This window comes from Panthera leo, chromosome C1 (genome assembly GCF_018350215.1).
Source record: "Panthera leo isolate Ple1 chromosome C1, P.leo_Ple1_pat1.1, whole genome shotgun sequence".
In the NCBI taxonomy this organism is placed as follows: domain Eukaryota; kingdom Metazoa; phylum Chordata; class Mammalia; order Carnivora; family Felidae; genus Panthera; species Panthera leo.
The window spans coordinates 65293669-65301914 of record NC_056686.1 but is presented as its reverse complement, the minus strand read 5'-3'; the positions used below and the strand labels follow the sequence as shown (position 1 = coordinate 65301914).

General features: G+C 37.7%; 1 pseudogene; it reads left to right on the top strand.

The window, feature by feature from the left end:
* The first annotated feature begins 1634 nt into the window (after nucleotides 1-1634).
* Nucleotides 1635-2910, top strand: LOC122225906 (annotated as a pseudogene).
* The last annotated feature ends 5336 nt before the right edge of the window (nucleotides 2911-8246 follow it).

The window sequence follows — 8246 nt, the reverse complement described above, 5'->3', positions numbered from 1 at the left end:
GCACAAAAACAGGAAGGGAATGTACTTCTAGCTTTTGTTTATTTCTCCCATTCACAGTGATGCTGTCATTTTGTATCCGGACCTCCACCCCCATAAATAGTGGTGTCCTTTTTATAGGGAACAACCATGAGAGATGAGGCATATCCCACCCAGCCTTTCCCAATACACTGCTCTCAGGAGGCTAATATAACAAGCAATGATCTTCCTCGGTCATTATGAATTTAATTTTTAATGGCACCAAAGTGGATGTGTTTTTGTTCAGGAAACTAAAGTAATTGAAATGATTGAATAGCATAAATACTAAAGCTGCAGTAACTAAAACTATAAACAGAAATTAAGGTTTTTCAGGCTGAAGTTATGCCAAGCATTTCATAATATAAGCTTGTTAATTCAAGCTATTTTTCCAAATCTGCCACACTTGTTATACGTATCATGCTTGCAAAACTTAATTGGCCTCTATTGGTCATGTTTTCAAATGAATGTGGTTACAGACAGAGTCAGCCACAAAAAGCTAAGTTTATCTCGTGACCCAGAGATCTGGACAACATGAGCTGGTTCCAGGGACCTGTTCTGGATAGTTTACTTAGAGTCCCTTGCCCAAGGTCACCAGTCACATGTGCTGTAAATGCAGCCTTCCCTCTTATTAGATGAAGCCAGAAGGCTTAAGGAATGCCTCTCAACACTTTTGTGTGTTGGAAAAAATGAAAAGTTGATTCAGTTGTAATCTTAGATTTTTAAGGGTCTGCTGGGCAAACTATTCATTCTTCTGTAGTATCACTAGCTGAGTAATTGTCTAGCCCATTCTTTAAACCTTGCTTCTCCCACTTAGAAGAACTCTGTAGATTCTTCATTGTGTTGAGTTGAAACCTATCACCTTATTAGGTCCACTATTGAACCTACATCTACATTCACCATATGAGAGCTCTTCAAATGTTTGAGGGCAACGCTCATGTTTCCTGTAAGTCTTTCCTTCTCATGTTCTTTCAGTCATCATCCTGATGTATGGTTTCCAGTTCTCCCATGCTGGTAATACATCTCTCACCGTGCATCAGTCTTTCTCTATTTGTGTTTAATCGTTGGCACCACAACACATCATGTGCAATTTGGCCAATATTACATAGTAATGGCTACTGTTTCCCTCATTCTTCCTGATGCAACAACGAATAGAGTTGGTTTTCTTGGCCACCACATATTGATTTACTGAAGTTACTGACTTTTTTTAAGATTTTATATTTAAGTAATCTCTACACCCAACGTGGGTCTCAAACTCACAACCCTGAGATCAAGAGTCACATCCTCTACTGACTGAGCCAGCCGGTCAGTAACCCTGAAGTTACTGACATCTTCTAAATAATTGTTAGATGAGCTTCTGAGTCATATTTCCTCAATCTAACAATGACACAAGTTATTTAGTAAAAAAAAAAAGAATGTAGATTTATTTTCATCAAACTTTATCTTAGTAGATCTTGCCTATATTTTTATATTAATTCTTTCACACAATATATTCCCCCTACTTATCTAACACTAATTTAAGCAGTTTCTCTTATATCAACCACCTAAAAGCCACACTGTAAGAAGCAACAACCTCATCTCTTCCTTTCTGCCATCTGCTCAGCAGCCGCAAAGCAGCAACAATGCATGAATGCATATCCATCCATGTTGGCCGAGGTGGTGTCCAGATTGGCAATGCCTGTTAGGAGTCTATTGCCTAGGACACAGCATTCAGCCTAATGGCCAGATGCCAAGTGACAAGACCACTGGGGAAGGAGATGACTCCTTCAACACCTTCTCCAGTGAGAAGGGTACTGGCAACCATGTGCCCAGGGCAGTGTTTGTAGACCTGGAACCCACAGTCATTGATGAATGACTTTGCAATGGTACCAATTGCCAGCTTTTCCACCCTGAGCAGCTCATCACAGGCAAGGAAGATGCTGCCAGTAATTATGCCCAAGGGCACTAGAACATTGGCTGACCAGGAGAAAGGTATCCAGGGTTTCTTGGGTTTCCACAGCTTTGGAGGAGGAGCTTGGGAGATTTACCTCTCTGCTGATGGAACATCTCTCTGTTGATTATGGCAAGAAGTCCAAGCTGGAGTTCTCCATTTACCCAGCCTCCCATGTTTCCACAGCTGTAATTGAGCCCTATAACTCCATCCTCACTACCCACACCACCCTGGAGCACTCTGATTGTGCCTTAATCGTAGACAATGAGGCCATCTATGACACCTGTTATAGAAACCTCGATATTGAATCTACACTAACCTTAGTTGGTTGAGAGGCCAAATTGTGTCCTCCATCACTGCTTCTCTCAGATTTGATGGAGCTCTGAATGTTGAACTGACAGAACTCCAGACCAACCCAGTGCTGTATCCCCACATCCACTTCCCTCTGGCTACATACGCCCTTGTCATCTCTGCTGAGAAAGCCTACCATGAACAACTTTCTGTAGCAGAGATGACGAATGCATGCTTTGAGCCAGCCAACCAGATTGTAAAATGTGACCCTTGCCATGGTAAACACATGGCTTGTTGCCTGTTGTATAGTGGCAAGTGGTTCCCAAAGATGTCAATGCTGCCATTGCCACCATTAAGACCAAGTATATCATCTAGTCTGTGGACTGGTGCCCCATTGCTTCAAAGTTGTTATTAAAAACCAGCCTCCCACTGTGATATCTGGTGGGGACCCAGCCAAAATACAGTGAGCTGTGTACATGCTGAGCAACACCACAGCCATCGCTCAGACCTGGGCTCACCTGACCACAAGTTTGACTTGATGTATGCCAAACATGCCTTTCTTCACTGGTATTTAGGTGAGGGCATGGGGCATGGAAAGTTTTTCTCAGGCCCATGAGAATATGGTTGCCCTTGAGAAGGATTATGAGGAAGTTAGTATGGATTCTATTGAAAGATAGGGCAGAGAAGAGAATAATATTAAAGTTTAAAATGTCACAAAGGTGCTGCTTTTACAGGGAAGTTTATTCTGTTTTGAACATTGAAAATCTGTGCTCTGATCAGTTAATTTGTATGTAGCTGTGTATACTCTCATATACAATTACTGACCTATGCTTCAAAATACAACACTTTGTTAGACTCAACCTGCCCATTTCTCTGATGGATTTGAATAAAGTATTCCTTGTCTTAAATGAAAAATAATAATTAACAACAACAATAATAATAATACAATAAGTATCAAATACCTATTCTAAGGTCACTGATATAATTTGAACAGTTTAAAACCAGTAAAAGAATTTTGTCACTATTTCCCTCAGGCTCAAATTAATCCATTAATAATTACTTTGGGGATAGTCCATCAATAACACATTTATCTAATTGAACATCCAACTCACATTTCTCCATCATGTCTATAAGAATGTTGTGAAAAACATGCCATTTCCTTATTCTAATTTTTAATAAAAGAAATCATTAATGTAGGGCAGAAATAAGCTGTTTTTAGTGAAGCCACACTGGTTCCTAGTGATCATAGGAAGCATCCTTTTAATAACACATCCTAAAAATTTTCCTGAACTAAACTCTTCAGTCTAATATCTGCAAAATCTCCCTCTTCCTCTTTTTGAAAATCAAAACCATGTTTGCTCATTGCCATCCTATCTGCTCTAGTTCTTCCAAAACTACTCAGAGAAAACCAGAATTATTGGGGTTTTCTAGTTTCTTTTGCTGGTTGTCACAGAATACCAAGGCCTGATTCATCAAGGCAAAAGAACAAGAATTTACTTAACCGATTTCTTCACTCTTCCTGAAAATCTGTTTTCTCTCTCTAGTGTACAGTTTGTATTTCTAGTCCAAGATTTGCTTTCCTTGACAAAAATGTTAAAAGCAAAAAGATAGTTGAGAAATTCTGCTTTCTATAACACCCACAAGCATCATACTTCAGTAGATGAATATTCACCAAAAAATGAGGGGGAGCCAGGTATTCCTAAGCATGGCACCAAAGGTAGAAATCATAGAGAAAGTGAACTGTATACTTAAAAATCAGAACCTCTGTATATTAGGAAATGCTGTATAAGCAAAATTTTCAAGAAAATGACAAAATGTCACACATTTGAAAATTAATATCTTCATAAATATTTCATAGCTTTGTATACAAAATGTTTTCACAATTCAGCTGGAAAACTATATAAAATCCATGAAAAACATTGAAGGAAAGAAAGAAGGAGCCAATAAACCTGTACAGAGATGTTCATCCTTATTAGTAATCAACTAAATTGTAAATTAAGCAAAATGTCTTATATTTAACAAAGTAGGAAAGCATTTAGTTTTGTTTAACACAAAATACTTTGACTTTCATAAAAGTCAAGGACCTAGAAACGTTGACACTTCCATATATACTGCTATCTATTGGAACTCTAGGAAATAATTTAATATCTATCCATAACCCTATCCTAGGTGTTTTATGTGCATTACTTTATTTAACATGTCTTCAAACATTCCATTCCTCTTGTAGCTAGTATTTACTTTATGAACCCAGAGATCTGGGCACCAAAAGACACTAAAATAAAAGGGTCACTTTGTCATACTGTTCTTGTTATAACCACTTCATTAACCAGGTCAATTCTCATACCTATTAGGATACAAAACTGCCAAACACTCAGCAAAGCATGTCACACATTCTTCATGTTCTTCATTTAGCCAAAGAAGACTTCCAATATGTGTCTTGACAGTTATAGCACTCCTCTTACATCCTACCTAGTATGAATCTTATGTTTTGAGTTAGAGGCATATTAATCACTTTTATCTGTTTGCTCAGATAGTCACTTACTATAATCTCAGAATGGTTAGTTCTTCTATGATCTTCTCATTTTTAATATTAATTATTTCAACAGTGTATGTCAACTCTACAGTAAATTTCCAACTAGGTATGATATCTCTTCTCTCCTCTTTGGCAAATATCTCTTTTCTAACATAATATGACACTATGACATATAATCAACATATGTATATGGTCTTTGTTCCTGTTTTCTGGCATAGAACTCCTAAACTCTTGGAATAATAATATCTTTATTTGAACAGTTGGAAAACTCTTGGAATAATAAAGATATTATAATAATATACTTAAGTCAATATCTTTATTATTCCAAGACATAATAAACGTGTCTTTTATTATGTTAATGAGGCGACTTTGGGGACAAGAAAGGGGCTGGATATTGAATTCAATCATTAATGACCAATGATTTCATCAATCATGCCTACATAATGAAGCCTACATAAAAATCCAAAAGGAGTAGTTTCAGAGAACTTCCAGGTCAGCGAACACGTGGAGATTTGGGAAGAGTGGTGAGCTCAGAGAAGACATGGGAGCTCCTCACCCTTAGCCCATACCTTGCCCTATGCATCTCTTCCATTGGCTATTCTTGAGTTATATCCTTTTACAATAAACCTGTAATCTCTTAAATTAAGTGCTTCTCTGAGTTTTGTAAACCACTCTAGCAAGTTAATTTAACCCAAGTGTTGGGGGAATGGTCATTGGAACATCCATTTTATACCCATTCGGTCAGAAGCACAAGAAACAACCTGGGCTTATGACTGGTATCTAAAGTCGGGGTAGGATCCCAGTGTTTATAGCAGCACTCTCAACAATAGCCAAATTATGGAAAGAGCCTAAATGTCCATCAACTGATGAATGGATTAAGAAATTGTGGTTTATATACACAATGGAATACTACGTGGCAATGAGAAAGAATGAAATATGGCCCTTTGTAGCAACATGGATGGAACTGGAGAGTGTTATGCTAAGTGAAATAAGCCATACAGAGAAAGACAGATACCATATGGTTTCACTCTTATGTGGATCCTGAGAAACTTAACAGAAACCCATGGGGGAGGGGAAGGAAAAAAAAAAAGAGGTTAGAGTGGAAGATAGCCAAAGCATAAAAGACTCTTAAAAACTGAGAACTAACTGAGGGTTGATGGGGGGTGGGAGGGAGGGGAGGGTGGGTGATGGGTATTGAGGAGGGCACCTTTTGGGATGAGCACCGGGTGTTATATGGAAACCAATTTGACAATAAACTTCATATATTGAAAAAAAAATTAAACAAATTAAATAAATAAATAAAATGCTGCTGTTAAATAAATAAATAAATAAATAAAGTTGGGGTAGGGCAGGGGCAGGGAGGTCTTATGGGAGATGTGACACTGCAGATGTGACACTATTTCCAGGTAGATAGTGAGTATCTGAATTGAGATATTTATTTACTTTAACTTCCATCCCACTAAGCATCATTTTCTACTATTTTTCACCCTGTATTGTAATGTCAAATGCATTTTGTATGTTAACTATGCCTTTAGACATATCAGAGACATAACTATTCTTATGACCTTATCAATTATTTTCTTATATGAATCACTACAAACAACCCATAGTGCTGTTTTTATTTCTAGAATAAACTGATAGCTTTACACAGATGGCTTTCTCCTCCCTATTCCATATACATCTTAAATTGCTCTTAATCAGGATGGAGGAAATCATTCAAGAAAGAAAGTCAAAAAATTCCAAGGAGACAGAGAAAATTCAAAACTCAAGGTGCAAGTGAGTAGAAATTATCACAGCTTAAAGTTAAAATCAGTGAAGAAATGCTATAGCATTGGAATAATTGAATAAGAGTAAAATGTTACACATAGAATACTAATCCAGACCCAGCAATTGCTGGGTTGTAGGGTAATTCTACTTTTTTTAAAAAAATTTTAAATGTTTATTTTTGAGAGAGAGAGAGACAGCATGAGCAGGGGAGGGGCAGAGAGAAAGGGAGACACAGAATCCAAAGCAGGCTCCAGGCTCCAAGCTGTCAGCACAGAGCCCGGTGCAGGGCTCAAACTCACAAACTGCAAGATCATGACCTGAGCCGAAGTCAGATGCTTAAATGACTAAGGCACACAGGCACCCAGTGTAATTCTATTTTAACTTTTTGAGGAACCTCCACAGTTTTCCAGAGTGGCTGCACCAGTTTGCATACCCACCAACAGTGCAAGAGGATTCTCCGTTTTCCACAGCCTAGCCAACTCTGTTGTTCCCTGAGTTGTTAATTTAAACCATTCTGACCAGTGGTATCTCAGTGTGGTTTTGATTTGTATTTCAGTGATGATGAGTGATTTTGAGCATCTTTTCATGTGTCTGTTTGCCACCTGTATATCTTCTTTGGAAAAGTGTCTATTCATGTCTTCTGCCCATGTCTTCACCGGATTATTTGTTTTGGGGGTGTTGAGTTTGGTAAATTCTTTATAGATTTTTGATACTAGCCCTTAATCTGAATGTCATTTGCATATATCTTCTCCCATTCCATCGGTTGCCTTTTAGTTTTGTTGATTGTTTCCTTTTCTGTGCAGAAGTTTTTTGTCTTGATGAGGTCCTGATAGTTCATTTTTGCTTTAATTCCCCTTCCTTTGGAGACATGTCAAGTAAGAACTTGTCGTGGCTGAGGCCAAAGAGGTTGCTGCCTGTTTTTTTCTGTAGAATTTTGATGGTTTCCTGTCTCACATTTAGGTCTTTCATCCCTTTTGAATTTATTTTTGTGTATGGTGTAAGAAAGTGGTCCAGTTTCATTCTTCTGCATGTTGCTGTCCAATTCTCCCAGCACTATTTGCTGAAGAGACTGTCTTTTTTCCATTGGATACTCTTTCCTGTTTTGTTGAGGATTAATTGGCCATATATTTGTGGGCCCATTTCTGGGTTCTCTATTCTATTCCATTGGTCTATGTGTCTGTTTTTGTGCCAATACCATATTGTCTTCATGATTACAGTTTTGAAATACAAGCCAAAGTCTGGAAATGTGATGCTGCCAGCTTTGGTTTGTTTTTGGTTTCTTTTTTCCAACATTACTTTGGCTATTTGGGGGTATTTTCTGGTACCCCCAGAAAACGAGTAAAGCTCTCAGTTATTCCCCACTGAGGACGATATTAGCTATGGGCCTTTCATATGTGGCTTTTATGATGTTAAGGTATGTTCCTTCTATCATGACTTTCTTGAGGTTTTTATTGAGAAAGAATGCTGTATTTCGTCAAATGTTTTTTCTGCATCTATTGACAGGATCATACAGTTCTTATCCTTTCTTCTATTAATGTGATTATCACATTGATTGATTTGTGAATATTGAATCACCCTGCATCCTAGGAATAAATCCCATTTGATCATGGTGAATAATTCTTTTAATATACTATTGAATTCAATTTGCTAGTATCTTGTTGAGAATTTTTGCATCCAAGTTCATCATCAGGGATATTGGCCTGTAATTTTCCT